Source organism: Cavia porcellus, unplaced genomic scaffold, assembly GCF_034190915.1.
Source record: "Cavia porcellus strain 051 isolate PalLab524CR breed Dunkin Hartley unplaced genomic scaffold, mCavPor4.1 scaffold_23, whole genome shotgun sequence".
In the NCBI taxonomy this organism is placed as follows: Eukaryota; Metazoa; Chordata; class Mammalia; order Rodentia; family Caviidae; genus Cavia; species Cavia porcellus.
The window spans coordinates 32615266-32642095 of record NW_026947506.1 but is presented as its reverse complement, the minus strand read 5'-3'; the positions used below and the strand labels follow the sequence as shown (position 1 = coordinate 32642095).

General features: G+C 40.0%; 1 long non-coding RNA gene across 3 annotated transcripts in view; it reads right to left on the bottom strand.

Annotated features, from left to right (window-relative positions):
• LOC111753295 (uncharacterized) overlaps positions 1 to 26830 on the bottom strand; it is a 51055-nt gene that overhangs the window by 14276 nt on the left and 9949 nt on the right. For all 3 annotated transcript variants that reach the window (XR_002791314.2, XR_010042324.1, XR_002791315.2), the window contains exons 2-4: positions 2424 to 2535; positions 1042 to 1182; positions 442 to 859 (exon numbers count right to left, since the gene is read on the bottom strand). This is a non-coding gene — a long non-coding RNA (uncharacterized LOC111753295). The remainder of the gene's footprint in view (positions 1 to 441; positions 860 to 1041; positions 1183 to 2423; positions 2536 to 26830) is intronic.

The following is a 26830-nucleotide window of genomic DNA, read 5'->3' as shown; positions in this document are numbered from 1 at the left end:
GCATCATTTTGCCACTGTTGAGCATTTCAGGGTATTCTTAACTTGAAGTTACCAATATTTAAAAGGGCCACCTTGGAGGCTGCAGTGTGGCTCAGTGGTAGAATCTGCATAACTTACTCATGGCTCTGCATTCTACTCCCAGCATGAAAAAAAGGAGCACAGGAGTAGAGTACACATCCACGGTGGAATACACACCAGATTTTTTTCCAAAAGTGGAATTTGTGAGGCAGTTTGCAGCTGCAGCAGGATCAACCCAACTGCTGGTCTGAGCCCAGGCCAATGCCTAACCAGCACTGTGCTCAGTACTAGGGAGGTGCTGGGTGGGACCATGCAGGGTGCTCAGAGCTCCCTTCCCCAGCCCTCTGCCCATGGCCTCCACATCTCCAGGTCTACTCTGTTTGCTGCCAGCAGCATAAGCCACCCCACCCCCTCAGTGGTTACCTTTTCCTGTCTCCGCCTCTGGCGCTGAGTGCCAAAGAGCTGGACCTCTAACACCAGCTCACAATCCATGCTCAAAAGCGGCCTCCTGACTCTTCATGCACGTGGCAGTGTAAACCTTAAACTCCAGTTTTCAAAAAGTAACTCAAGGGCTCAGTGCCATAAGAGCCTGCCTGGCAAGTACAAGTTTCTGAGTTCAATTCCAAGTGCCACCAAAAAATCAAAAAAAAAAAAACCCCAAATCAAAACAATTTAATGTGGGTGAGATGAAAAGAAATAACATTACAGAATATTTGGTAGCTTTTTTTCATGACAATGCCTTATATAAAACAGTACGTAGGCTTGCTGGCTTAGCACAGATCGAGTATCACTGGGGAGATACCCTGGACTCATTCATCTGGTACCACAGGTCATTGCTAGCCTGCAAAAGACAGCCAGTAAGAGACAAAGATCAGATTTTGTTAACAAGAACAGAATAAAAAGAATAAGAAAAAGAAGCATTCACACAATTGTAAAACTCTCAACTTTTCCCCCAAAGAACACTAGTGCTTGCTGTCTTACAGAGTCTATGTAAAAGCAACGAGCAAAATCCATACGGCTTACTTTGACGTGACATAAGTAATGGTCCACTCGGCAGTTGTATCCTACGTGGACTAGCACTGCATACAGAGCATAAATGATGGGTTCTCCATTCGGCTGTGACATATATAGCCTAATGTCAAGATATTCGGGGTATTTCACATCCTAAACAGAAATGGACAGAGGAGAAAGGGATGTCACTTCTAAAGGCACAGAAGGCCCCACATGTTCAGGGGGTGGGGTATTTAGGGTGTCCCAGGAGAGCTGCACAACACAGCACAGGGATGTTCCAGCAGAAACCCAGTGCACTAAATCACATTTCTGAGGACACAACCTGGAGGATCCCTGATCTAAGGGTAGCTACAGTGTTCTCTCTTTATTTTCCTTAAACAGTTAAGATCCACATTAAGTGAATTCTGCAAATCCATGAGATGCAAAGCTCACAAAATGACAACTCTGGACAGTCACCACTAATTATTTTAATTTTAACTAGTTACTTTGGCTTTTTTGAGATAGGGTCTTACTATGTAGTTCAGGCTGACCTTGAAATCACCATTAGCTTAGGCTGACCTCAAACTTGCAGCATAAGCTCAAGTAGCCTCTTGCCTCACCTCTTGCCTCAGTCTCCTTAGTGCTGGGAGTATGAGTTTATGCCTCCATGTCAGACTATTTTAAGACTGTATTATTTCTCTTCTTGGTAATTATATTTTTTGTGTCTTGAAATAGGATTTCACTGTGTAGGCCAGGTTGGCATTAAACTCACTATATAGCGCAGCATGGCCCCAAACTCCTAATCATCCTGCCTTAGCCTCCTGAGTATATCATGCCCAGCTTTGTTATTGAATTTTTGATCACTGTCAACCTTTACTAAGTGGGAATAAAATAGGAAAATTCAGTGATAAATCAGAAAACAAGATAAACTTCAATGAAAGAGGCAAGATCTATTGAGGAAGTCCTCTTTAGGCTTCTAATTGTACAAGCTCTCCCTGTACCCGCTGATTACCATGGATACCAAAGAAATGATCATGAAGCCCAAACACAGATCAGAGTTCCCAATTTTATCACTAGACTACTTAGCACCCAAGAATACAGTAAAAACACAGGTACTCATAAGTGTACAGACCAAATTCTTACCTCAATTCTTTGACTTTTTTTCCTGGTATTCAATGCAAGAAAAGTTGAGAAAACTGATCAACCAAATTGTTCGATTAGGTCATTTGCAATGCTTAACAGCTACTGCCATGAAGTCTTGGCTTTACATAAAAGGTTATTAATAATATCATCTATGGGGCTGGGGATTTAGCTCAGCGGCATAAGCACCTGCCTTGCAAGCAGACAGTCGTGAGTTTGATCCCTGGTACTGATAAAAATGAAAAAGACAAAAAAAAATAGTATCATCTACATACCTTAGCAATTTTTCCACCAACAGAATTTGCAAACCATTTCAGAAAAAGCATGAGAACATTAGATGACCTATAAATAGAAAACATCTTGGAAGCTGGAACCATATTTTTGCACCTGGGGGTAAACAGAAACAAAAGGTTAAGAAGATTAATGTGTGAATTTTCTGGTGTTTTAGTCTTTCCCTTGCACTTTCTCTGAAATAAGATTCTAAAACAAGGATAACAGATGAGGGATATCACCCCTCCTCCAAACTAATAGTGAAAATATTTAAATTAAAAATAAAGGAGAACCAGCAATTATCTGAGATCTGGCCATGGTGGGACTTGGGCAGCTGCACAAGAAGGCTGTTTTCACGCCCTCTCAGTAAGCGCCCCTCGCATGGGCTGCGAAGAGAGCCAGCAGCTACCCGGGACCGGCCATGTTGAGCCTTAGGCAGCTACACAAGAAGGCAATTTGCCTGCCCTCTGAGTAAGCACCCCTGGTGTGGGCTGGGAGAAGAACTAGTCAGCTGTTCCCATGAGCCTACTGGCACTCGGGCTGAGAATCAAACATCTTCAACCACCGTCAGCAACTGGGGACAGAGTTCTGAGCATCTCTTGGGAGGGTGACCATATGCAATAGAGCAAATATGGGGATTTCCTTCTACCTTCTGTTTGAAGGCAAAGATTATTTTCACTGGACTTCCGGGAGAACATGGCGGACAGATAACAGATACTACGGAGGCTCTCTTAAAGGCTTGGTTCAGAAGTCAGGAAGGGTGCGGAGTAAGAAGACATAAGCAGGTGGAGATATGCTCTGCTGACTCAGGAATGAACTGGGCTGAGAGAAACCAACTTGGAATGCAGTCCTGGTGCTAAAACAGGAACAGAAAAGCCTCGGTGTGGAGGCTGGACCCCGCGCCATTGGAAGCCGCGATTTGGGTTTCCCGCTGCATGGTGACTGCCTCTACAGCGGCTCGGCAAGGAGAGAGACGCTCGGAAGCTCTGAGAATGGGAATCTGCGAACAGAGTCGAAAACAGGACGGGCAGGGAGGCGTGCACTGACTTGTGGTGAGGTGAGTGAGAGGAAACTGACACTCTACCACAGTTTGACTCCAGTGGAGGACTTTCTGGGCCCGGGCAGTCCTGCGGGAGCAGGGCGCGGTGGCGACTCCAGCCACACATCCCCATCTCGGGCGGGACTGGTGAAAAGTGCCTGGCCTGCATGACACTGCTGGCGGACCCGGTAGGCTGGCCCAACCCAGATCCCAGATCCTGACCGTGGCCAGGAGGGGCGGGCCCCGCGTAGGCTGCCTGGTCCGTAACTCCCTGCTGGTGCGCTGCGGTGGGCGGGAACACCTAACCGGCGCAATTCGATCAGGCTGTGGCTGACAGGGAGAGAAGCTGGGTCTCCTATATAAGCTTGCATATATAAGGAACAGAGAATATGGGAAAAGGCAGCAACAAGAAAGGCTCCTCGGCCCCCAATTCTGAGGTGTCACTTTGTAGGCCCAACCCCCTCTAACCTGCAATTTACAATAGCCGCCCTGGTATGCGAGAAGGAGGTAGAATAGGAATGCCTGTTCTCAGTGAGACCCCTCACCCTCTGGAATCCATACTGTGAGCTGGCTTTGTTTTGCAGAAGTCTTGAGGAAGTGGCTGGCCACCCTTTGTGACACTAACAGCAGACAAATTAACAACATTCTTGAGCTAATGAATTTCTTCCTGGGCTAGAGAAGTTATGAGAACTGGTTGTGATTATTTACTTCACTTAGATAGTTTTAGAATAAACATTGTAGTCTGTCACGTTGTAGCTTGCCACAAAGAATGCCTTTTCACTACTTAATTATCTGGGCTCTGTGAACTGATCGGGTTTACTATATATGAATCCTAAAATAAAGATTGTGCGTGCAGTGCAGTGTAACGCGGTGCAGACAGTAAAGGTGTCTCTCCTGTCTTTCTTTTCCGAGAACTGTACCCCCCGTGTCCCGATCAGGCGTGTGTGCGTGTTTACCTTGCCCGGAGTTCAGAGTGCTCTAAGACACTCACGACAAGTGGCGCCCGAATTCAGGGACTCCGAAGGTCGCTTAGGAAGGTAAGTATAATTTTATTACGGGGAAATGGGACAATCTGCTTCCTCTCCTTTCTTAAAAATTCTTAAACATTTATTATCTATATATGGCATATCGCTCAGGTCAGCTGACTTGGATATGTGTATTGATACAATTAAAGAATATAATCCTTGGTTTCCAGATGAAGGAACTTTGGATGTAGAAGTATGGAGAAAGACAAGGGTTAGTATAGAAAGGGCTATGCAACAGGAGGAGAAGATTCCTTTACGTTTTTGGGCTATTTGGTCGGTTGTGTACTCTTTATTAAAAGCTATGGAAGATGAACATATTGTAGAAAATCTTCAACTAGAAATTAAGCCAGTTATTCAGAAATTGCCCCTCACAGAGGAGGAGCAGAATGTAGTTCAAAATGACGCTATCGCTTTAAGTAGTGAAAAGGCGTCCAAACTAAAAGTAAAATCCACTACAGCCGACTCAGCTTTAGCTGCCGCAGCAATATCAAATTATGACAATCGCCCAATTTTACAGGCTATACAGCATTTAACACAAGAGGTGAAACAACTCTCCGTTAAGCAGAACCCGCCTGTAGTTCCCTCTGCACCTCCTCCATCTAACCCTAATTGGAGTAAAGCCAAGCTAGCTTTGGCTGATTTACCAAAATTAGGGGATTCTGATGAGGAAAAGCCTGCCTTTGCTTTCCCTGTAATCAGGCCGCAGCCAATAGATGGAGCGGCAGTTCCCCCTAGATGGGAAGCATTTAATATGAATGATTTAGCAAAATTAAAAAAGGCTGTAACCCTTTATGGCCCTCAGGCTCATTACACTAGAGAATTAATAACATCGGTAGCAGATCAGTATGGTAATCTTGCTCCTTATGATTGGAAAGCCTTGGCCAAAATTCTTTTAAAAGAGCCAGAATATTTACAGTGGCACATGTGGTTTATGGAAGGTTGTGCGAAAAAGGCAAGACAAAATGCTAACGATCGAGATCCTAATATTAGACTCATTTCTTATCCCATGCTCTCTGGTACAGGTTTCTTTGATACTGTTGAGCATCAGGCAGGAGCTCCAAGAGAGATTCATGCTCAATTAAAAGATATTGCTTTAAAAGCTTGGGATAAAATACGGCCTAAAGGATCAGAATATGGATCTTGGGCTAAAGTTCTGCAAGGAGCCAATAAACCGTATGTTGAGTTCGTTACAAGACTTCAAAATGTTATAGAAAAAACAGTAGTGGGACAAGACTTACAAGAGCATCTCTTAAAAATGTTAGCTTTTGAAAATGCTAATGATGAATACAAAAGGGCTTTAATTCCAATAAAAGATACTGGAACGATTGACAATTTTATAAAACAATGTAAAGATTTAAATTCAGAATCTAGGAAAATGCAACTGTTTGCTGAAACCATGGCAACCACGTGGACTAATTGACAATCTAAAAAGGAACAGTCTTTAAAATGCTTTAATTGTGGTCAGACAGGACATGTAAAGAGGGCCTGTCCAAAACTTGTAGGCAATGATCAAAAAAAGAGATCTAGAGCTCCTGGCTTATGTCCAAAATGCAAGAAGGGAAATCATTGGGCTCGTGAATACAGGAGTAAACAAGTTAATTCAGCTAAACAAAAGGGAAACGGGAGAACGGGCCCTACCCCGGGCCCCGGACAAATCAATGGGGTAAATCTACCGTATTCTCCCTACAGCCAGCCACCCAACACAGTGCCGCAGTGGACATACCAGCCTTAAAAGATGTAGAATTAAGAGGAGGACAATCTCCCGTGAGAATTCCTACAGAAATTTTTGGTCCCCTGCCTGCGGGAACTTTTGGCTTGCTCACGGGTAGATCTAGTTTAAATCAAAAAGACATTACTGTTCACTTAGGAATTATAGATGCAGACTATACTGGAAAAATTCAAATTCTGATGTCCTCACTTACAGATTATAAATTATTAAAGGGAGAACGTATAGCTCAACTCATTTTACTGCCTTATATCCCAATAGGATCCTCTGTTGTTCAGCGAACAGGAGGGTTCGGCAGCACTAACCCTATTAATGTAATGTGGACAGCTAAATTATCTCAACAACAACCTCTTATTAATATTTTTATTGAGCATAAAAAAATTCAGGCTCTTATAGATACAGGCTCGGATATTACTATTGTTAAACCCACTGATTGGCCTTCTCATATTACTTATACTATTATTCCATGTAATATAAAAGAAGTAAGTAAAACTCCAGTAAATACAATTGGACAAGCCACAATACATATACATATAAAAAATAAAGAGGGTCAAGTTGCTGTTATTAAACCTTATATCTTAGAGGTGCCAGTTTCTATTTTAGGAAGAGATATATTAGAACAATGGGGAGCTTATATACATTTTTAATATTTTACATGTTTCTACAGCTTAGGGAAATAAATCCTTTAAAGCTTAATTGGAAAAATGATGACCCAATTTGGATAGATCAGTGGCCTTTGACTACTCAAAAGTTACAGGCAGCACAGAAATTGATTGATCAACAACTTTCTCTACATCACATAGAACCATCCACATCTCCTTGGAATTCTCCAATATTTGTGATAAAAAAAAAATCAGACAAGTGGAGACTTTTAACAGACTTACGTGCTGTAAATTCATCCTTATTTCAAATGGGAGCCCTTCAGCCCGGCATTCCTTTACCCTCAGCGCTCCCTGCTGGTTGGTTTATATATGTTATAGATTTACAAGATTGTTTTTTTAACATCCCATTACATCCAAAAGATAAAAAACGGTTTGCTTTTTCAATTCCTCAAACAAACTATCAAAGACCTTATCAAAGATATCAATGGAGGACTTTACCCCAAGGAATAAAAAATTCCCCAACTATATGTCAAATTTATGTTGATACAGCATTAAAACCAGTGCGTGCACGATGGCCTCTTACGGCTCATTTCATGGATGATATTTTATTCTCATATAGTGATAGAAATGTTTTAAAAGATATTTTAAAAACTTTACCTCAATATTTTTCTCCGTTTGGACTTGTAATAACACAGGATAAAATTCAAAAGAAAGAAGTTAGTCATTATTTGGGATATATTCTTACTAGACAAAAGGTGATTCCACAAAAAATGTCTATTAGGAGAGATAAGTTATCCACTTTAAATGATTTTCAAAAATTATTAGGGGATATTAATTGGCTTCGTCCCACACTAGGTATTCCTACCCATGCATTACAGCATTTGTTTGCTACTCTACAGGGCTCTTCAGATCCATCCAGCCCTCGTTCTTTAACAACAAAAGCAGAGCAAAAATTACAGTTTGTAAAACAACAAATTAAGGATACATTTTTAATTAGGATTGATCCTAAATTGCCTCTAACTTTATATATTATTAATACTTTTCATTATCCCTCTGCAGTTTTAGGTCAGAATGCTATGCCAGTAGAATGGGTATTCACTAAAACTAAACAATCTAAAAATGTTATGCCTTATATTAACATGGTTACAGCTTTAATTATGAATGGTAGAGTTCGTTCTATAACTTTGATAGGAAAAGATATAAACAATATAGTTATCCCTTTAACTAAGGAACAATGGAAATATTTGTTGTCAATTACTAAAACCTTACAAATTGCTTTAGCAGATTTCATGGGAACTTTTTCATATCATTTTCCTAAAAGTAAATTATGGGATTTTTTTAGACGTCAACAATTTGTGGTTAATACCTTATTAGCTGTACAGCCAATTCCACAAGCTTTGACTATATTTACAGATGGATCTAAAAATAAAGCTACATATTGGACTCAAAAATCTTACTGGGTACGTCAGACAAATTTTAACTCTGTACAACAAAATGAACTTTTTGCTATATTACAAGTGTTTTTAGATTTTCATAACCAACCTATTAATATTATAGCCGATTCGGCCTATTCTGTTGGAATAGTGACAAATATCTATTCAGCTGTGTTATATTCTAATAAGCCTGCTTTATTGTCTTTATTTCAAAATTTACAAATACATGTTCAAAAAAAAATCATTCTTATTTTATTACTCATTTACGTTCTCATTCTCAGTTACCCGGACCATTAGTATCAGGTAACAATACAGTGGATTCCTTAGTTATGTTCACTACACCCGTTAAAAAACATCAATTTAATCATGCGAATACAGGACATTTGCATCTTAAATATAAGATACCTTTTACAAAAGCTAAACAAATTGTAAAAGCCTGCCCTATTTGTAGACCATTACATTTAAAAATTATTCCCACAGGTGTCAACCCTCGAGGAACTCAACCTAATGAGTTATGACAAATGGATATTACACATGTACCTTCTTTTGGTCGGCTTTCTTATGTACATGTAGTTATTGATACATATTCTTCATTTCTATGGGCTACTGCTCAACAGGGAAAATCCACTAAAAATGTTATTGTACATTTATTGGAGACTTTTACAGTTATGGAAATTCCTTCTAAAATCAAAACAGATAATGGACCTGCTTATACTAACAAAACATTTAAACAATTTTGTGATCTCCATAATATTATTCATATTACAGAGATTAAATATAACCCCCAGGGTCAAGCTATTGTTGAAAGAGCACATGGCACTCTTAAGTTACAAATTAAAAAATTAAAAAGGAGGAGTCAGGAGGATATTCAGATACCAATACTGTTTAAATTGCAAAACAGTCCAAAAACATTACTGCATCAAGCATTGTTTATTTTAAATTTTCTCAATTTACCACAAGGTGAAATATTAACAAGAGCTGAAAGACATTTCGAACAGCAACAACAGCCCTTTGTGATTAATGAACCTATTTGGACTAAAACAGCTCCAGAGGCTGAATGGGAGAAGGGCACACTGCTCTATAAGGGGAAAGGTTTTGGTTATATCTCCACAGAACATGGAATTCAGCAGTGGGTCCCTGGACGATGGATCAGGATCCGCGCCTCCAGACCCTGTTCGCCAGTCCCGGAGACAACTCCCCCAGGAACCGGAACCGTGCCTTCAGAAGCGAGCGCGAAACCAGCTAGAGGCTGAAGATGCTGAGCTTGTTCCTATCACAGCCATGGCCAGATTACAGCTAAGAAATTCCCGCCGCTCACAGCGACCAAATTTAAATCCCCTCCCTACATGGGGACAATTAAAGAAATTGACCATAGAAGGGCAACGGCTTGTCCTTCAAGCAGGAAAGCCTTTAAACCCTGAAAACTTGTTTTTAGCTTTATGTGCCTTGCTCACCGTTGCATCGGGGACTGAGGTACCTCCACATTCGTACTGGGCATATATTCCAAATCCCCCTTTATTAGAACCTGTAAAATGGGGAACTAATGATATTTTACTTTATACCACACCTAGAGAAATTTTGTCAGCACCGTGGGCTGATTTAACCCCCCACAATCAAGATGATGGGACATTATTCAATTTTACTTATTATGGTAATCAAAGGCCTATTTGCATTGGGGAACCGCCTTGCATCCCTCTGGGATGGCAGTATTGGATTCAACATGGAATAAAAGCAGGCAACAAAAGGACAAGGCTTCAAGCCTTGGCTGCTCAAACCTTTAATGTTACCTGGAGAAATTTAACAGCACCTGACACAAATACATTTCCTGTATGCCCTGAATTCACTTATAAAAATATTTCTTATAATCCCATAATTTGGCAACTATGTATGGGAAAATTTGCTAAAAATATTGATGGGTATATTATTTGGGGACCATTTGGAAAATTCGTTAATGGATGTGCTGAATGGAATGAGACAAGATGTAATCTCTCTGTTGTGTATAGTCTTCCAGATCCAAAGAAAATAACTGACGGAGCTCCTATATTTCCTCAGAAGACGTCTCTTTTGTGGTGGGGAGATGGTGGAAACGCTAACCCTGCTGTTGCAGCCGAAGAATACCCTCATCACCTTCAAAATCATATTTGGAAGATTCCAGCCGCTATGCAACCTGTAACCTTGTACAATGTTTCCTATTCAGGGACTAGTCGATCTGTATCTACTACTTATAATTTTACTAGGTTTAAAATGTATAATATTACTGTTTGTGCACCTCTGCCTTATGTCTTTTTAGTGGGAACTTTTAATTTTACACATTTTTCTTGTACTTGTTTAAATTGTCAATTGTTTACATGCTTAAATAGCACACTAAATTTCACTAAGCCTTATACAGTTATGCTGTTACAACAAAAAACTCATATTTGGTTGCCTGTAAATTTAACTCGACCATGGTCTCAAGACCCAATAATTTCTGTTACTACTGAATTTTTTAAACATCTGTTAAAACGTACAAAAAGATTTATTGGAATAGTGGTTGCTGTACTGTTAAGTCTGATAACTGTAGCCTCCCTAGCAAAAGTCTCAGGAATAGCTTTACAAACCTCTTTACAAAAAAAACATGTTGTAGAATTATGGCATGAAAATTCTCATGAACTTTGGTTAACTCAGTGGCAAATAAACGCCAAACTACAACAACAAATAGACCTCCTTAAACAAACAGTTAAATGGATGGGTAGAAAAATATTGGCTCTTCAGCATCAAGTGTTTTTAAAATGTGATTGGAATTCAACTACTTTCTGTATAACCTTATAATCAAACAGGACCTTATAATCAAACAGAACATAAATGGGAAATGATTAAAATGTATCTAAATGGAAACACCTCTGCCCAGGAGGAAATAGAATCTTTGCATAATCAAATTGACAAGGATTTTGCAAAGCAAAATGATGATGAATCCCTAGCACAATTCGCGCAATTGCTTGCTCAATCTTTGAAAGGATTAGATTCCAAAGAAATCTGGCAGAGCATAACCCATACTTTAAGTGACATGGGACTTAGTTTAATTATAGTTCTCATTGCCATAGTTCTTGTGTATTTTTACTACATAAGACAAAATACTATTAATAACCTGATCTTATAAAAATTGTTGTTAAAAAATAAAAAGAAAGAAAGTGTGGGGGATGAGGTGTCACTTTGTAGGCCCAACCCCCTCTAACCTGCAATTTACAATAGCCGCCCTGGTATGCGAGAAGGAGGTAGAATAGGAATGCCTGTTCTCAGTGAGACCCCTCACCCTCTGGAATCCATACTGTGAGCTGGCTTTGTTTTGCAGAAGTCTTGAGGAAGTGGCTGGCCACCCTTTGTGACACTAACAGCAGACAAATTAACAACATTCTTGAGCTAATGAATTTCTTCCTGGGCTAGAGAAGTTATGAGAACTGGTTGTGATTATTTACTTCACTTAGATAGTTTTAGAATAAACATTGTAGTCTGTCACGTTGTAGCTTGCCACAAAGAATGCCTTTTCACTACTTAATTACCTGGGCTCTGTGAACTGATCGGGTTTACTATATATGAATCCTAAAATAAAGATTGTGCGTGCAGTGCAGTGTAACGCGGTGCAGACAGTAAAGGTGTCTCTCCTGTCTTTCTTTTCCGAGCACTGTACCCCCCGTGTCCCGATCAGGCGTGTGTGCGTGTTTACCTTGCCCGGAGTTCAGAGTGCTCTAAGACACTCACGACACTCTACCACAGTTTGACTCCAGTGGAGGACTTTCTGGGCCCGGGCAGTCCTGCGGGAGCAGGGCGCGGTGGCGACTCCAGCCACACATCCCCATCTCGGGCGGGACTGGTGAAAAGTGCCTGGCCTGCATGACACTGCTGGCGGACCCGGTAGGCTGGCCCAACCCAGATCCCAGATCCTGACCGTGGCCAGGAGGGGCGGGCCCCGCGTAGGCTGCCTGGTCCGTAACTCCCTGCTGGTGCGCTGCGGTGGGCGGGAACACCTAACCGGCGCAATTCGATCAGGCTGTGGCTGACAGGGAGAGAAGCTGGGTCTCCTATATAAGCTTGCATATATAAGGAACAGAGAATATGGGAAAAGGCAGCAACAAGAAAGGCTCCTCGGCCCCCAATTCTGAGAAACAGGCAATAGCAGACACCGCACCAATACACATAAAGCGCCATGTAGAGAGCCTCATAGATCAATTCAGGAATGAAGTTATCAATGACCTGAAGCTAGAAGTATGCAGAATAGTTAGAGAAATGCTAAGCACCACCCAAGGGAAAAAAAAGATGGTGGAATGGAAGAACAGAAAAAGAGGGGAGAATTGTTTGATGGAGAAAACAGAGAAAGCATAGAATACGTGAAGCAGGTTCAAAGGGACTACCAAGAAACTAAGAAGTCTATCGAAGACTGGCATAACAGCTTGAAAGAAACTAAGGACAGACTATTTGAACTGGAGGGTAGACTTGTAATATGGGAGAATGAAATGAAAAACTTCTTAAAAATAACAAAGAAACAAACAGCAATAATACAAAGACAAGAAGATGATAAGAGGATCCATAACTTAAGGATTAAGAACATAAAAGAAGAAGTAGGGACACAAACAAGTGAACTACAAAAGCTATTCACAGAAATAATCCAAGAGAATTTTCCTAATTTAGCAAAAGGTAAAGATACTCAGATGTATGAGGCATACAGGACCCCAGCTACCTACAACCCAAACAGAGCAACACCCAGGCATATAATAATAAAAACTCCAGAAATTCAATACAAGAACAGAATATTAAAAGCTGTCAGAGACAAGAAATAGACCACTTACAAGGTAACACCCATCAGAATTACAGCAGACTTCTCGGCACAAACCATCAAATCACGAAGAGCGTGGGGGGAAATAATTGAAGCTTTGAAAGATAATAATCTCCAGCCAAGATTGAGATATCCTGCACAACTGCCCCTGGAAATTGATGGAAAAACAAGGTGCTTCCAGGATAAAGAGGAACTGGGGGAATTTGCAACCACCAATTCAACTCTACAGAGAGTATTGCAGGATATTCTAAAAAAAGAAAAATACAAAGAATCCAGAAATAGTGGCGGGGAGGCCACAACGAATGGAGCAGAGAACAAAATGAAGAAGATAAACTGACAGCTACTGACAGAAAAAGAGCTCAACAGAAATGAGGCAGAGAAGATTGGATGATAGGAACAGGTATTTTGGAGAAAATGACATCTTAACAGGTAATACTGATTTAGTATCATCTTGTTTTGAAGTCTCATCTAGCTTTTGTCCTTCTGTCTCCAATGGTCTAAATAGGTTGTATCTTATTGGATTTTATTATGTACAATAGTATAAGCAAAAACCTTTTAAAGACAAGGAGATTATACAGAAACCATTGTTCATTTTCTGTTAGTCGATTCTAAATACTCTGTAATGCTGTCATTCTCTTAAATGGTTTTACATTGTTTTGATATACTTAATGCTACAGTATATGAAGTTGTACTCAAGGATTTCAAGGAAACAGACAATATGGTAACTACTTTTGGGTCGGGATTATCTGGTGGTGAAACACTATTCTGCTTAAATGGTTATGTTTTGATCTGGGCTGTTTCATTGTTATGCCCTCTTTTATCTCAATCTCCACTCCATTATTTACTTTTTTATTTTTATCCTTTTAATTAAAGGAAAAAAATAGCAGGATATATTATAGTAACCCACTTTGACTTTCCATTATCTCGATTTGAAGCCCTGTATTACTCTCACCATCCTGTTTTTGACTGATGTTCCCCTATTCTGTTTTGCTGGATAGTATCAGGTTCAAAAGTTTAGGCATCAGCTGTGAAGATAATGAGATTCATTATAACGCCCATTCTCGTTGACTTTTATCTACTTTTGAAGACCTGCAATGCCTCCAATGTTTTGGTTTTGTTGGTTTTGCTCTTTACTGTTTTGTTCAATTGTATTATAACTAATGATATAGGCAATTCTATTAGAGATAGCGGGAGGCATTATGGTAACCATTGTTGATCACCTTGTATTATGTTTTTACATTATCTATTATGTCCACCCTTTTGACTTGACCGATTCTGTTCTGTTATGTCACATTTGGTTTTACTCTCTTCCAAAAAAGTAATAAGAACCGTGGGAACAATGAAACCCAAAATGTGTAATAGTCATTGTACAAAAGAGAGGAAAAGAAAGTGCTCTAAACTATGTAACTGCAAGTATATTTAAGTATATAAGATAGAAAATGATATCACAGAGTTTTATTGGATCATTGAACAGAACTGTTTGCAGTATCATTGTTGGAATGTCCACTTTACAAGCTTTAATTTTGTGACTTGAACAATTATTTCTAAGATGACAATATGTAATCCATTAACTAGTGATTTCCTACTGTTTATTTTTTTTCTGTAAATCTGTATAACTTGTACCCTTTCTCTGCTTTTTTTTCTTTTCTCCTTAAATAAAATTTGAAAAAAAGATTATTTTCACTGTTTGTTTTGTTTTGATGGTTTTGCTCTATTCAATATTCTCCTTCAATAGGTTTTATAGTGTTCTGTTATTGGTTTGATTTTGCTATACCTAATTGACTGGACAACTATTATGAAGATAACAAGATATACTACAGTACCTATTACTACCATCTCAGTATCCTGGTGTGAAGTTCTGTACCAATGTCACTGCATTGTCTCAGTTGACTTTGTTCTGTCCTGTTATGTTGTATTTTTACTACATTCCAAATAAAAATTAAAAAAAAAACAAAAATACTGGGGGTAGCCAGGCATGGTGCTATAATCCCAGCACTCAGGAGGCTGAGGCAGGAGGATGGCCATGAATTTTAGGCCAGTCTATACTACAGAGAGAGACCTTATCTCAAAAACAACAACAACAACAACAAAAAAAAAAAAAACTGGGGAAAATTAGCTAGTTGCATGACAGGAAAGAAAGCCCAATTCTGAAACATCAGGATATACAGGGCACCAATGATGTCCATAACAGATTAACTGGGGTTGGGGTTGTAGCTCAGAGGTGGAACGCTCGCTTGGCATCTATAAGGCTCTGAGTTCAGCCCCCAGCACTGCAGAAAAAAAAAATAATAGTTTAACTCAATTCAAAAAAACTGAAAGCTAATTGGTGTTTTAAGCTGGTATGATTCTGTGATAACAAAGCTCTGCTCAGATACAAAAGAGGGGAAAAGATAAAAGCGTCAGGAAAAATCTCTAGTCTTGGTGAGAAATGCACCACCTTCTGCCCAATACTGAATACTTGATGATAAAAATTCTTTAATATAGGTATCTGTATCATCAGACTATAAAGTGGAAATCTGCTTAACACATATGAAACAGGAATTTATAAAACAGACTCCCTTGACTGCTAGGGAAATGTATCTCTGAATAATGTAGATTAGAGGCTTCCAGCCAACACTACCCCACCCCACGGGTACCCACTGTAAGAAAGATCCTCAGCTCTTCTGGGGGAGGAGGGAACCCCAGCCTCTCTCCCTCCAGTCTTGTCTGACAGGAATCAAGGAAGACGCTGCTTAACAGACATTGTCGCAGCTCTGAGGCATCCAGGGTGGCAGCAGTATTCCCTGGGCACGGAGCTGCCCATCCTGAGACAGTGCGGGCACCAGTTCCGGCCTCTGGGGCACAGATGGCCAGGATCTCCCAGATGGCACCAGAAGCTAAGGCCACCTAGCGGCCATTCAAACACGCCCGCTCTTTAAAACGAGGGCTCCCTGTCACCCCAACTGGAGCAGCCAAGTCAGGGACTGCAAGTCGCCCCATCATACTTGCTACACTGGTAGCAGTTTCTCGATCCAGCTGTTCCAGCTTCATGAACTGCGCCAAAAGCTTATTAATACTCGGAGCAGCCTGGGAGGAAAAGCACAAATACATCACCGTGCAGAGTCAGAGAGATGGAGAGAGCAAGCAAGCAGGAGACTCAGAAAAACAAAGGAAAATTTTATGAAAACAATGTTTTTGTGGGTGTGGTGTGGCCGAGCTCCCAGCTACTTGGGAGACTGAGGCAGGAGGATTGCAAGTTTGGGTCCAGCCTAGCAACTTAGGTCCAATTTAAAAAAAAAACAAACAATTTTTTTAATGGGCTGAGAATGTAGCTAAGTGGCAGAGGGTCCTGGGTTCAATCTCCAATGCCACACACTCCCCCCCAATTTTCCCTCATCCCAATTAAAAACAAGCAGATTGAAGTGAACAAAAGTATGTGAGGAGGTGGCTCGTGCAGCTTTACTTAGAATACTGTCAAAGTGGAAATCAGCAAGGAGCTATGTCCACCTACTGGCCACCGCCAACTGTCCAAACACGCTGATGAGGAAGGCCTCCAAGTAGATGTACATGAACACAGCAAGTGGATAAAAAGACAGAGGCATGATCGCTTTTATTTTTTTATTTTGAAAAGAATAAAACCAAATGAGAAAATGAGGTCGTTCAAAACAAAAGGATGGACATAGTACATGATTAAAACCACAATATGAGGTAGTCTACAATGGCTACTATGATGTCTCTTGTTATCTTCAATAGAATGGCCCATATCATCAGGCACAGTAAAATTGAACATACAAGTAAAGAACAAAATCAATAAAAACAAAGCATTGGAGACATTATAGGACTTCAAAAAATGGGTAATAATCAAACTAGAATGGGTATCCTAGTCAATCTTAATTGTCTTCATAGTAGTTGCCTATACTCTCTGACTTGATACTGTCAAACGTAACAGGTTTGAATAAAATCAGTCAAGTCAAGACAGCAATCTAACAAACCAGATTCAAATAAATGCAGTCATAACGAGACAGTGTAAGTAATACAGGGCTTCAGATTAAGTTAATAGGAAATTAAAGATGGTTACCCTAGTATATCCTGCTATTTTTGGAAAAGCTGTCTGTACCCTCAAATCTAGACAAACCTGAATAGAATATAACCAAACTAAACAGCCATGAGAACAATGTGGGTTGCAATTCATGATACAAGATAAACAATGTCCTCTGCCTTCCCTTTTTAGACAGTTCCTCCTCTTTCACTTTCACAGGGTACACTGTACATTTTGTATCCCACTAACTCCTTAATTTTAGATTAGGCGGCAACACACTATTTACCTAAGTGGTTCTGAACCTTTTTACCCCTGAGCTTGATCTCAAGTTGTATTCCTTCACCTACAAGAGCCTCAAGGTTTTCCTTCCTTATAGCTGAGTAGTTCTCCACTGTATAAAAGTGTTATGTCTTTCCAACCTATCTTCAGCTGCTGGGCGAGCTATCCCCAATTTTTTCTGGTTCCTTGTCGCATAAAGCATTGTTTTCTCATCTTTGATTTTCCATCCATAAACCCTCTTACAGGCTAATTATTTTTTTTGTCTTTTTTCATTTTTATCGGTACCAGGGATTGAACTCATGACTGTCTGCTTGCAAGGCAGGTACTCATGCCCCTGAGCTAAATCCCCGGACCTTACAGGCTAATTATATTTCTTATAATATAGCATCTTGATGAACTCTATCTCCATAGGCCATCTATGTTAAGAGATTATAGCCAACCTCCTCTGCCTCATCTCTGCCATGCTATTTCCCTGCCTTTGGTTGTCTACTTTTCCCCTTCATTCTACTGTCTTCTCTATTCACTGAGTCCTCTATGCTGCTGTTCCTGAAACCATGGTTTTTTTTTTCCTCTCTCTCTAGAATGTCCTTCAGTATTTTTTGTAGGGTTGGATTAGTGGTCACGAACTCCTCCAGTTCCTCTATGTCATGGAAGCATCTTGTTTCTCCATTAATTTTGAGAGACAGTTTTACAGAGTACATCAATCTGGGTTGGAGGTTATTTTCTTTCAGGGCTTGGAATACTTCACTCTAAGCTCTTCTTGATTTGATGATTTGTGTCCAGAAGTCTGTTGTGATTCTGATGGGTTTTCCTTTATAGATGATCTGTTTCTTTTCTCTGAGAGCTTTTAATATTCTGTTCTCGTTATGAATTTCACTATGAATCTTGATTATTATATGTCTGAGTGCAGATTTATTTTGGTTGTAGTTGGCTAGAGTTCTGTATGTCTCACTTATCTGAATATCATTTCCTTTTCCTATGCTTGGGAAGTTTTCCTTAATTATTTTTGTGAATACATTTTTTTAAGTGTATATAAAGTCCAACTTTATTTTTTTTATTGGTACCAAGGATTGAACTCACGACTGCCTGCTTGCAAGGCAGGCGCTTATGCCACTGAGCTAAATCCCCAGCCCCTCTGTGAATAGATTTTGTATTTCATTTGTGTTTACCTCTGCTTATTCACTCACATTTTTTATTCTTAAGTTATAGATCCTCTTGTCATTGTCTAGCCTTTGTATTGTTACTTTCTAGTCCTTGTTATTTTTAAGAGATCTTTCCTTTTGTGATCACAAGTTGCAAACCCATCTTTAAGTTTTGATAGTCTATCTGTAGTTTCTTTCAAGCAATTTTGCCAGCTTTCAATGGAGTTTTTATTTTCCTGGCATTCTCTTTCAATCTAATTCATGTATTCTATGTTTTTTTATATTCTTAATCGAAGGTTTCTCTCCTTTTTCTATGTTCCTCCATTCTTCCATCTGTGTCTTGAGAGATGCTTAGTATTTCTTTTATTAATCTTCTTATATCTTCCTTTACCTGTATTAGTATTTCTGTTTTGAGTTCTTTTATAAGGTCACGAAGGTATTTCTTGATGTCAGATGATGTTGCTTCTGATACTGCAGGTGTGCTCCCCCTCCCATCTCTTCCGTGTTTACCTCTCCTGGGCCAGTATTGTTTGGTTTGGAGGCCAGAGACTTCCTTTTGTTTATTTTTCTTGTCATATTTCTGGTTTCTTCCAGACAAGTGTATAGTAGAGATCCCAGGCACTTTCCCTATTGGTTACGATTACTGTGAAGCATGCTGGCTAGGGGTTGCTGCCCTATCCAGTCTGCTGTTGACCACTGAGCTACAAACAGGGGTAGTGCAGGCTGGCCCCTCCCTTCTGAGTTGGTCAACCACTGTGAGCCTTCATCAGGTTAGTGTGTGCTGTGCGGACAGAAATGGTTTGGGATAGCTTCAGGGGAAACTTCCTCCTTGGCTACTGGATCTTGCACAGGGGCAGGACTCAGTCCCAGCACTTCTCACCAATCTGCTCTGCACTAGGAGTGGCTGACTGAAGCCACTGCAGTTTTGGATCCAGGGTTGCCTGCCGACTCCAAAATGTCATCTCTCCAATCATCCACTCCTGCGGGAGGACTATATTCCCGCACTCACCATGGGTCGGTGCAGTTCTCCATGCTGGCTCCGTTCTCTGCTCCACCACTTCCCTCAAGACCTCATCCTCCCGCCAAGGCTCAGGCTCACCACAACCGCCTGTCCTGCCTCCCACACATGGGATTGGCTCCAGTGAGAGCCAATGATGCTTATACTGAATGCTTATGATGCTTATACTGTATGTTTATGATGCTTATACTGAATGCTTATTATGCTTATGATGAAAAGAACAAATATTGTAGACACATGTAAAGTCTGCCCGTCTGGCTACAGCCTTCCATTCACACCTCTCCTTTCCTTTTTTTCTCTTTCTCTTTCCTTCTTTCTTTTTCCCCACTTTTGTTTCTCATTGGGCTGTGAGGATCCATCTCTTTTCGTCTGGTCCTCTCCAATATGTCAAACTCCAGTGTGTGAACTGTTTCTCCCAGAGAGGCTCTTTATTTTGCTACTTATCAATCTACCATCTTTGAACTTCCTTAGCATAATCACTTTTAAAATTTTTTCTTTTTTGCAATACTGGGAATTGAACCCAGGACCTTCACAATGAGCTTTATTCCCAGCCTTTTCCTTATTTTTATTTGAAACAGGGTCTCACTAAGTTGCCCAGTTTGGGTTCAAACTTGTGTTCTTCCTGCCTCAGCCTCCTGGTGTCCTGGCATTATAAGACATGCACCACCATGCCCTGCTCATAATCTCATTTTTATAAAAAGTACCTAATCTACTCTGCTTTAGTGTGTATCAAATTACTTAGAACATCAATCCTGAAGGGCAGGAATGATGAAATGTCAGTGTTAAAATTTAAAATACATCTTATGGGCTGAGGATTTAGCTCAGCAGTATAAGTGCTTCTCTGGCAAACACAAGGTCATGAGTTCAATCCCTGAAACTAAAAATTAATTAATTAAAATATAACTTATGGAGAGACAAGAAGATGGCGGCTTGCTAGGTAGCTGGGTAGAGAGCGTCTCTGGGAAAAACAGCTCAGACACTGGAATTTGACAACATGGAGAGAGCTAGACAAGTGGAGAGGGACTCTCATGACCTCAGGAGGAAACTGAAGGAAAAAAAAATAGTAAGAGGAAGGAAAAACATGGGTGGAGGGCTGGAGCTGGACATGTTCACTGAGACCCATCCCTCACTGTGCTGGGTACACTGCAGAATCAGACGATTCAAGATTGCGCTGAAGTCATAGTTGCCGATAACGGAAGTTGGTGAGTCCCAGGCCCTTGGCAGGAGGATGCGGCATAGCATGGAGTGGAGCCAATGTGGAGAGCTGCATTAATTCTCCGTGAGAGCTGGAAATTGGGTCTTGCAGTGGGAGTGGCTGACTGGAAGACATCTTGGAATGGCGCAGAGTCCAGTCTATTCTGTTGTTACTATATATAGGTGTACATGATATTTCTCCATTAATTTTGAGAGAGAGTTTTGACGGGTATATGAGTCTTGGTTGCATATTATTTTCTTTCAGGACTTGGAATATTTCTCCCCATTCCCTTCTTGACTTAAGAGTTTGTGTTGATAAGTCTGTTGTTATTTTGATAATTTTCCCGTTGTAGGTAATCTGCTTTTTTTCTCTGGCTGCTTTTAATATTCTGTTCTTTTGGTGGATTTCTGGAATCTTGATTATTATATGTCTAGGTGTAGATCTGTTTTGGTTGTAGGTAGCTGGTGTTCTGTATGCCTCTTTTATCTGGATATCATTTCTTTTTGCTATACATGGGAAATTTTGCTTTAATATATCTGTGAATATTCTTTGTATTTCATTTTTGGTTGCTCCTGCTTCCTCATTCACATTCTTTATTCTTAAGTTATGTATCCTTCTGTCATCTTCTAGCTTTTGAATTGTTTCTTTCTGGCTCCTTGTTATTTTTAAGAGGTTTTTTCTTTCACGATCATATGTCATAAATCTCTCTTCAAGATTCAGAAGGCTGACTTTAGTTTCTGTCAGGGCATTTTGCCAGTGTTCAGTGGAGTTTTTAGTTTCCTGGTAATCTCTTTGGATCTGTTTCATGTATTCTAAGTTATGTTTAAATTCTTCTTCAGAAGTTTCTCTTTCTTTTCTGATTTCCTCAGTTCTTCCATCTGTGTTCTCTTGGGCGGGGCTTGTCATTTCTTTAATTAATCTCTGTATATCTTGCCTCACTTGGATAAGGAGTACAGCTTTAAATTCATCTATGAGGTCATGGAGGTATTTTTTAATTTCGGCTGATACTGTGTCCAGTATTGGATGGTTACTGTGCTTGTTCTCTTCAGTGTTTACTTCTCCTGGGCTTATTTTCTCATGTTGGGCAACTGGAGATTTTTTTTATTTTTATCTCTTGTCATGTTTCTGGTTTCTTTCAGACTGGAGTGTCCTGGGGGTCTCTGGCCCTCTCCATATTGCTTAGGGCCTTTCAGAAGTGTGCTGACTTGAGTTTTTGCTGTCTTCCCCAATTTGCTGTTATCTGGGGTAGGCAGGGATGCAGGGACGGTGCAGGCTAGCCTCCAGCCTCTGTGCCAGTCAATCGTAAATTAGGCTGTACTTTCTGGATGTCACTGAGTTGCGACTATTTTGTATCTGCTTATTGGGCCCCAAGCAGAAGCTTGGTTCAGCCCCAGCAGATCCTGTCAGTTCTCTCTGTGCCAGAAGCAGCTGACTAATGTCACCATGGCACAGGGTTCTGCCCCAATCCCAGCTATTCTCTTCCAGACCTCTCTGTGCCAGGAGCACCAGGACAGCAGGTCTGCCCAATTCCAAGATGTCTTCCACTAGTTCTCTGTATGACGCTGAAGCCAACATGGTGCCAGGCTCTGCCCAATTTCAAGATGTCCTCCACCAGACCTCTCTACACCAGGGGCGACTCGGTGATGTCACCAAGCCGCAGGTTCTGCCCGACTCTAAGATGTCTTCCACCAGACTCTCTGTGTTATTGATGTCGCCGTGGTGGCAGGCTCTGCCCTATTTCAAAATGTTCTCTGGCCAACCACAGCAGCCCTGGGACCCAGACCCTAGTACTCACCAGGGCTCGGTGCAGGTCTTCCTCTTGAGTTTACTGCACTCTACGCTGCTTGCCTTCACTGCGTTCCTGGCACAGCGTGGAATGGTCACAAAACTGCACAGCATTCGGCTTCGGAGCTCTAGAGCTTTTCCCAAGCTCCTCTGGTGCAGTGGGGCAGTCCTGGCTGCTTTGCAGGGTCCCGGGTCTCAATTTCCAGCAGTCACCAAAATACCCACAGCTTTTCCTGTTGGATCCACTGGTGAGTTTGCCGCATTAAAGGCGTGGCATTTGCAGCCTCCCATTATCAGCCTTCGCAGTCTTAGCACGACTTTAAATCCTCCAGCTGCGCTGTCTTGCTTAATAAGAATCGTTATCCATTCATCTGGCCCTCTCCATGTTGTCATATTCTAGCATCTAATATGATTTCTCTGGAGAGACTCTCCGCCCAATATCCTAGCAAGCCACCATTTCTAGACACTGAGTTTTATATGTGTAGGTATATAAACATATTCTAGTTTATAGCATAAAAACTGCCAATATCCCACCAGTTTTGACCTATAGAAACAGCAATTCCATAATTCAACTGTATGTGTGCATATATTCATACATTTAGAGCACTGACACTTTGCTAAAGACTAAGTTATTATTTATGCCTACTATACATGTGTGTCTAAAAGTAAGTGTGTAAATAATCAAAACCTGTTCAGGCTACAACTTTGTCAGAACCCAGTATGTTTTAAATATTTCTGAATTCTTTACTTTGGCCCATCAATGATGCCAAAGGCCAACTTAATCTTTAGCAGCTTTTAAGGTAAGGGATTATAATTTGCCAGTATAAAATTATGCATCCCTATAATCACCAAGTAAGACACTAGATTAAAGAGTAAAACGTTTTTTTTATTTGCATGCATTTTCATTACAACTCAGCTAATTAAAATGATGTAAAAATAAATGCCAAATGCACCCAGAGCCTGGTGTGGTGGTGCAAGTCTGTAATCCCAAGCTGAGGGAGGAGGAACTTGAGTTGAGGCCACTCTGGGCCACACAGTGGGACCCTCGGCTGGGGGAATGCAGTGGCAGGGGCACATAGAAAGTAGATGAGAAAATTTCAAAGCAACCTTAAAGTTTAAAATTAAACAGAAAAAACAGAAATTTGTTCATAAATGTAGTTAAGCTATGAATATAAACTTTTGTTTAAGAGTATAATTACTACTGTGGAGTGGGGACACCCAGACCCAAGCTCTCTCCCTGAGTCAGCACCATTCGCAGACTGCGGGTTGGTGAGAGAACCAGACCTCACCAGGACATGATCCCGCCTGGAAACCATATCATTTGATTTATTGGTTGGGGCTTTATTCTCTTTTGTTTTGTTTGATTATGTTAAATCTGATGGTATGAGTAGCTATTTAAAAGATATCAAGACTATTATGGTAGCCATTTTGGATTTACTATTGGCTTGTTTTGAAGTCCTTTATTGCATTCATTGTTTTGTTTTGCTGTTTCTATTCTATTCTGTTCTGTTTGATTTTTACTATGTAGGAAGCTATCTGCAGCTATTTTGAAGACAATAAAAGGCATTATAGTAACTATTGTTGATTTTGTAAGGTTTTGAAGCCCTGTATCACTCACACTGGTTTATTTTGATTGGTTTTACTGTTTCATTTTCCTTGGTTTTATCCTCTTTAAAATAAAAAATTAATAGCAAGAAAGAGTATAATTACCTTTACTTTGACAATTCTTATGTAATACAAGATTAACTTACCAAAGTTAAACTAATTATAAACAATTTTTTAAAAACTATGAGTGTTAGACTACTCAGCACAGAAATCCAACTGTTACAGTTTGTGTTTGGCTGCCCCCCACCAAGCCTCATGCAGTCATGGAGGCAGCTGAGTTTAGCGTTCATGATTGGTTTGTTTGGTCCAGTGCTGGGATTGGTGGTGTGACTGCTGCACCCACCCAGGGATGGGCAGTCAGCATATAGTATAAGAGAGGGAAGGAGGCATGCTTAGCCCTTTTGCCTTTTCACTCTTGTCACTTGCAGCCACCATGAATGGCTACCCCTTAGCCACCATGCTGCCCTGCAACCAGCTGAGTATAGACTGAAACCTCTAAAAACTGTAAGCAAAATAAACCTTTCCTTCTTCATTTTGAACATCAAGTACTTTGTCTCAGCAATGAGGGAAAATGAACCAAGACAGCAACTATCTGAGAAAGGGCCTCTGTAAATGATTTTATTAACAGTTTTAAATCATTTAAAATTTGCTTACATCAATATTTCCAAATTGATTTCTAGAAGTAAGCATTATCCTGATAACAAAACTGGAGAAGGACCCAATTAAGAAAGAAAATCATGGGCCAATTTCCCTAATGAACCTAGATGCAAAAATCCTCAAGATAATACTAGAAAACAGAATGCAGCAAATCATCAAAAAGAGTATACATCACAATCAAGTGGGATTCATCCCAGGGATATAGGGATGGTTCAACATATGTAAATCCATAAGTGTAATACACTATATTAACAGAACCAAGGACAAAATCATATGATCATCTCAATAGATGCAGAAAAGGCTTTTGACAAAGTCCAGCATCCATTCATGATTAAAAAAAACCTACAGAAAATTGGAATAGACAGTCCTTATCTCAATCTGATAAATTCCATCTATGACAAACCAAAGCCAACATCATACTAAATGGACAAAAACTGAAAATTATCTCTCTAAAATGAGGAACAAGACAAAGATGTCTCTTGTCTCTGTTCTTATTCAACATAGTCCTGGAAACTTTAGCTCTAGCAATTAGAGAAGAAGAAATAAAAGAAATGAAGATAGGAAAGGAAGAAGTTAAACTATTCTCATTTGCAGATGGTGTGATACTCTATACAGAAGACCCCAAAAAATGCACTAAAAAACTTGGTAGATTTAATATGCAAGTAGTATAACTGGATACAAAGTCAGCACTCAAAACTCAATAGCATTCCTATAACATATTCATTGAATGAGAATTCAGGGAAACAACACCTTTCACAATAACATCCAAAAAATGAAATAACCTGGGAATTAATCTAATGAAGGATATAAAAGACCTCTACATTGAATACTACAGTACTCTGAAAAACGAGATTAAAGAGATTAGAAAATAGATATTCCATGCTCTTGGATAGGAAAACAAATATAGTGAAAATGGCTATGCTTCCAAAACTCTTACACAGATTCAGTGTATTCCCAATCAAAGTTCCCATAATATATCTCACAGAATTGGAGAAAACAACCCTAAAATTCACCCTCGAATAGCAAATTCACTTCTGAGCAACAAAGGCAAGGCAAGGGGTATCATAAGCCCTGACTTTAAATCATACTACAAAGCTATTGTGATTAAAAACAGCATTGAACTGACCAAAAACAGATCCAAAGGAAACAGAACAGATTAGAAAATGCAGAAACAACCCAGGTACACTAAGGCACCTTATCTTTGACAATAGTACCAAACACATTCACTGGAAGAAAGATAGACTCTTTAATAAATGATGTTGGAAAAACTGGCTCTGCACATGCTGAAGATTAAAGTTGGACACATGTTTCACCATGTAATAAATTCAGAATAGATCAAAGATCTAAATATTAAAATAGAAAAATGAATCTGATGGAAGATAGAATAAGTGAAACTCCTGAAGACATTGGAGTAGGCAAAGACTTTATGAACAAAACTTCCACTGCATCGGAATTACCACAAAGAATCAACAACTGGGATCTAAAATCTTTTGTACAGCAAGAGAAACCACCAACAGAGTGAACAGACAACCCACAATGTAAGAGAAGATGTTCGCCAACTGTTCCTCAAAGGGTTACATTACTATCAAGAACATGTAAAGAACTAAAAAAAAAAATCAGTCCTCTCAGATTTAAAGATCCAACCCAAAAATGGCATCTGAGATGAATACTCATGTCTCAAATGAAGAAATATGAACAGCAAATCAATATGTGAAAAAATGTTCAACATCACTGATTATTCATGCAATACAAATGAATACAACCCTGAGATTCCATCTCACCTCAGAAAGAATGGCTATTATCAAGATATCAACCAATAACAAATGCTGGAGGGGCTGTGGGGAAAAAGGAACCCTTCTCCACTGTTGGTAGGAGTGTAGACTGGTGCAACCACTATGGAAATCAGTGTGGAGATTCCTCAAAAAAACTAGGATTAGAGGTACCATTTTCTGGGTATTTTCCCAGAAGAACTAAGAATATCATACCATACTGATATATGTGCACTTATGTTTATAGCAGCACAATTTGTAATAAATAGATCTTGCAAACAACCTAAATGCTCATAGACTGAGGAATGGATT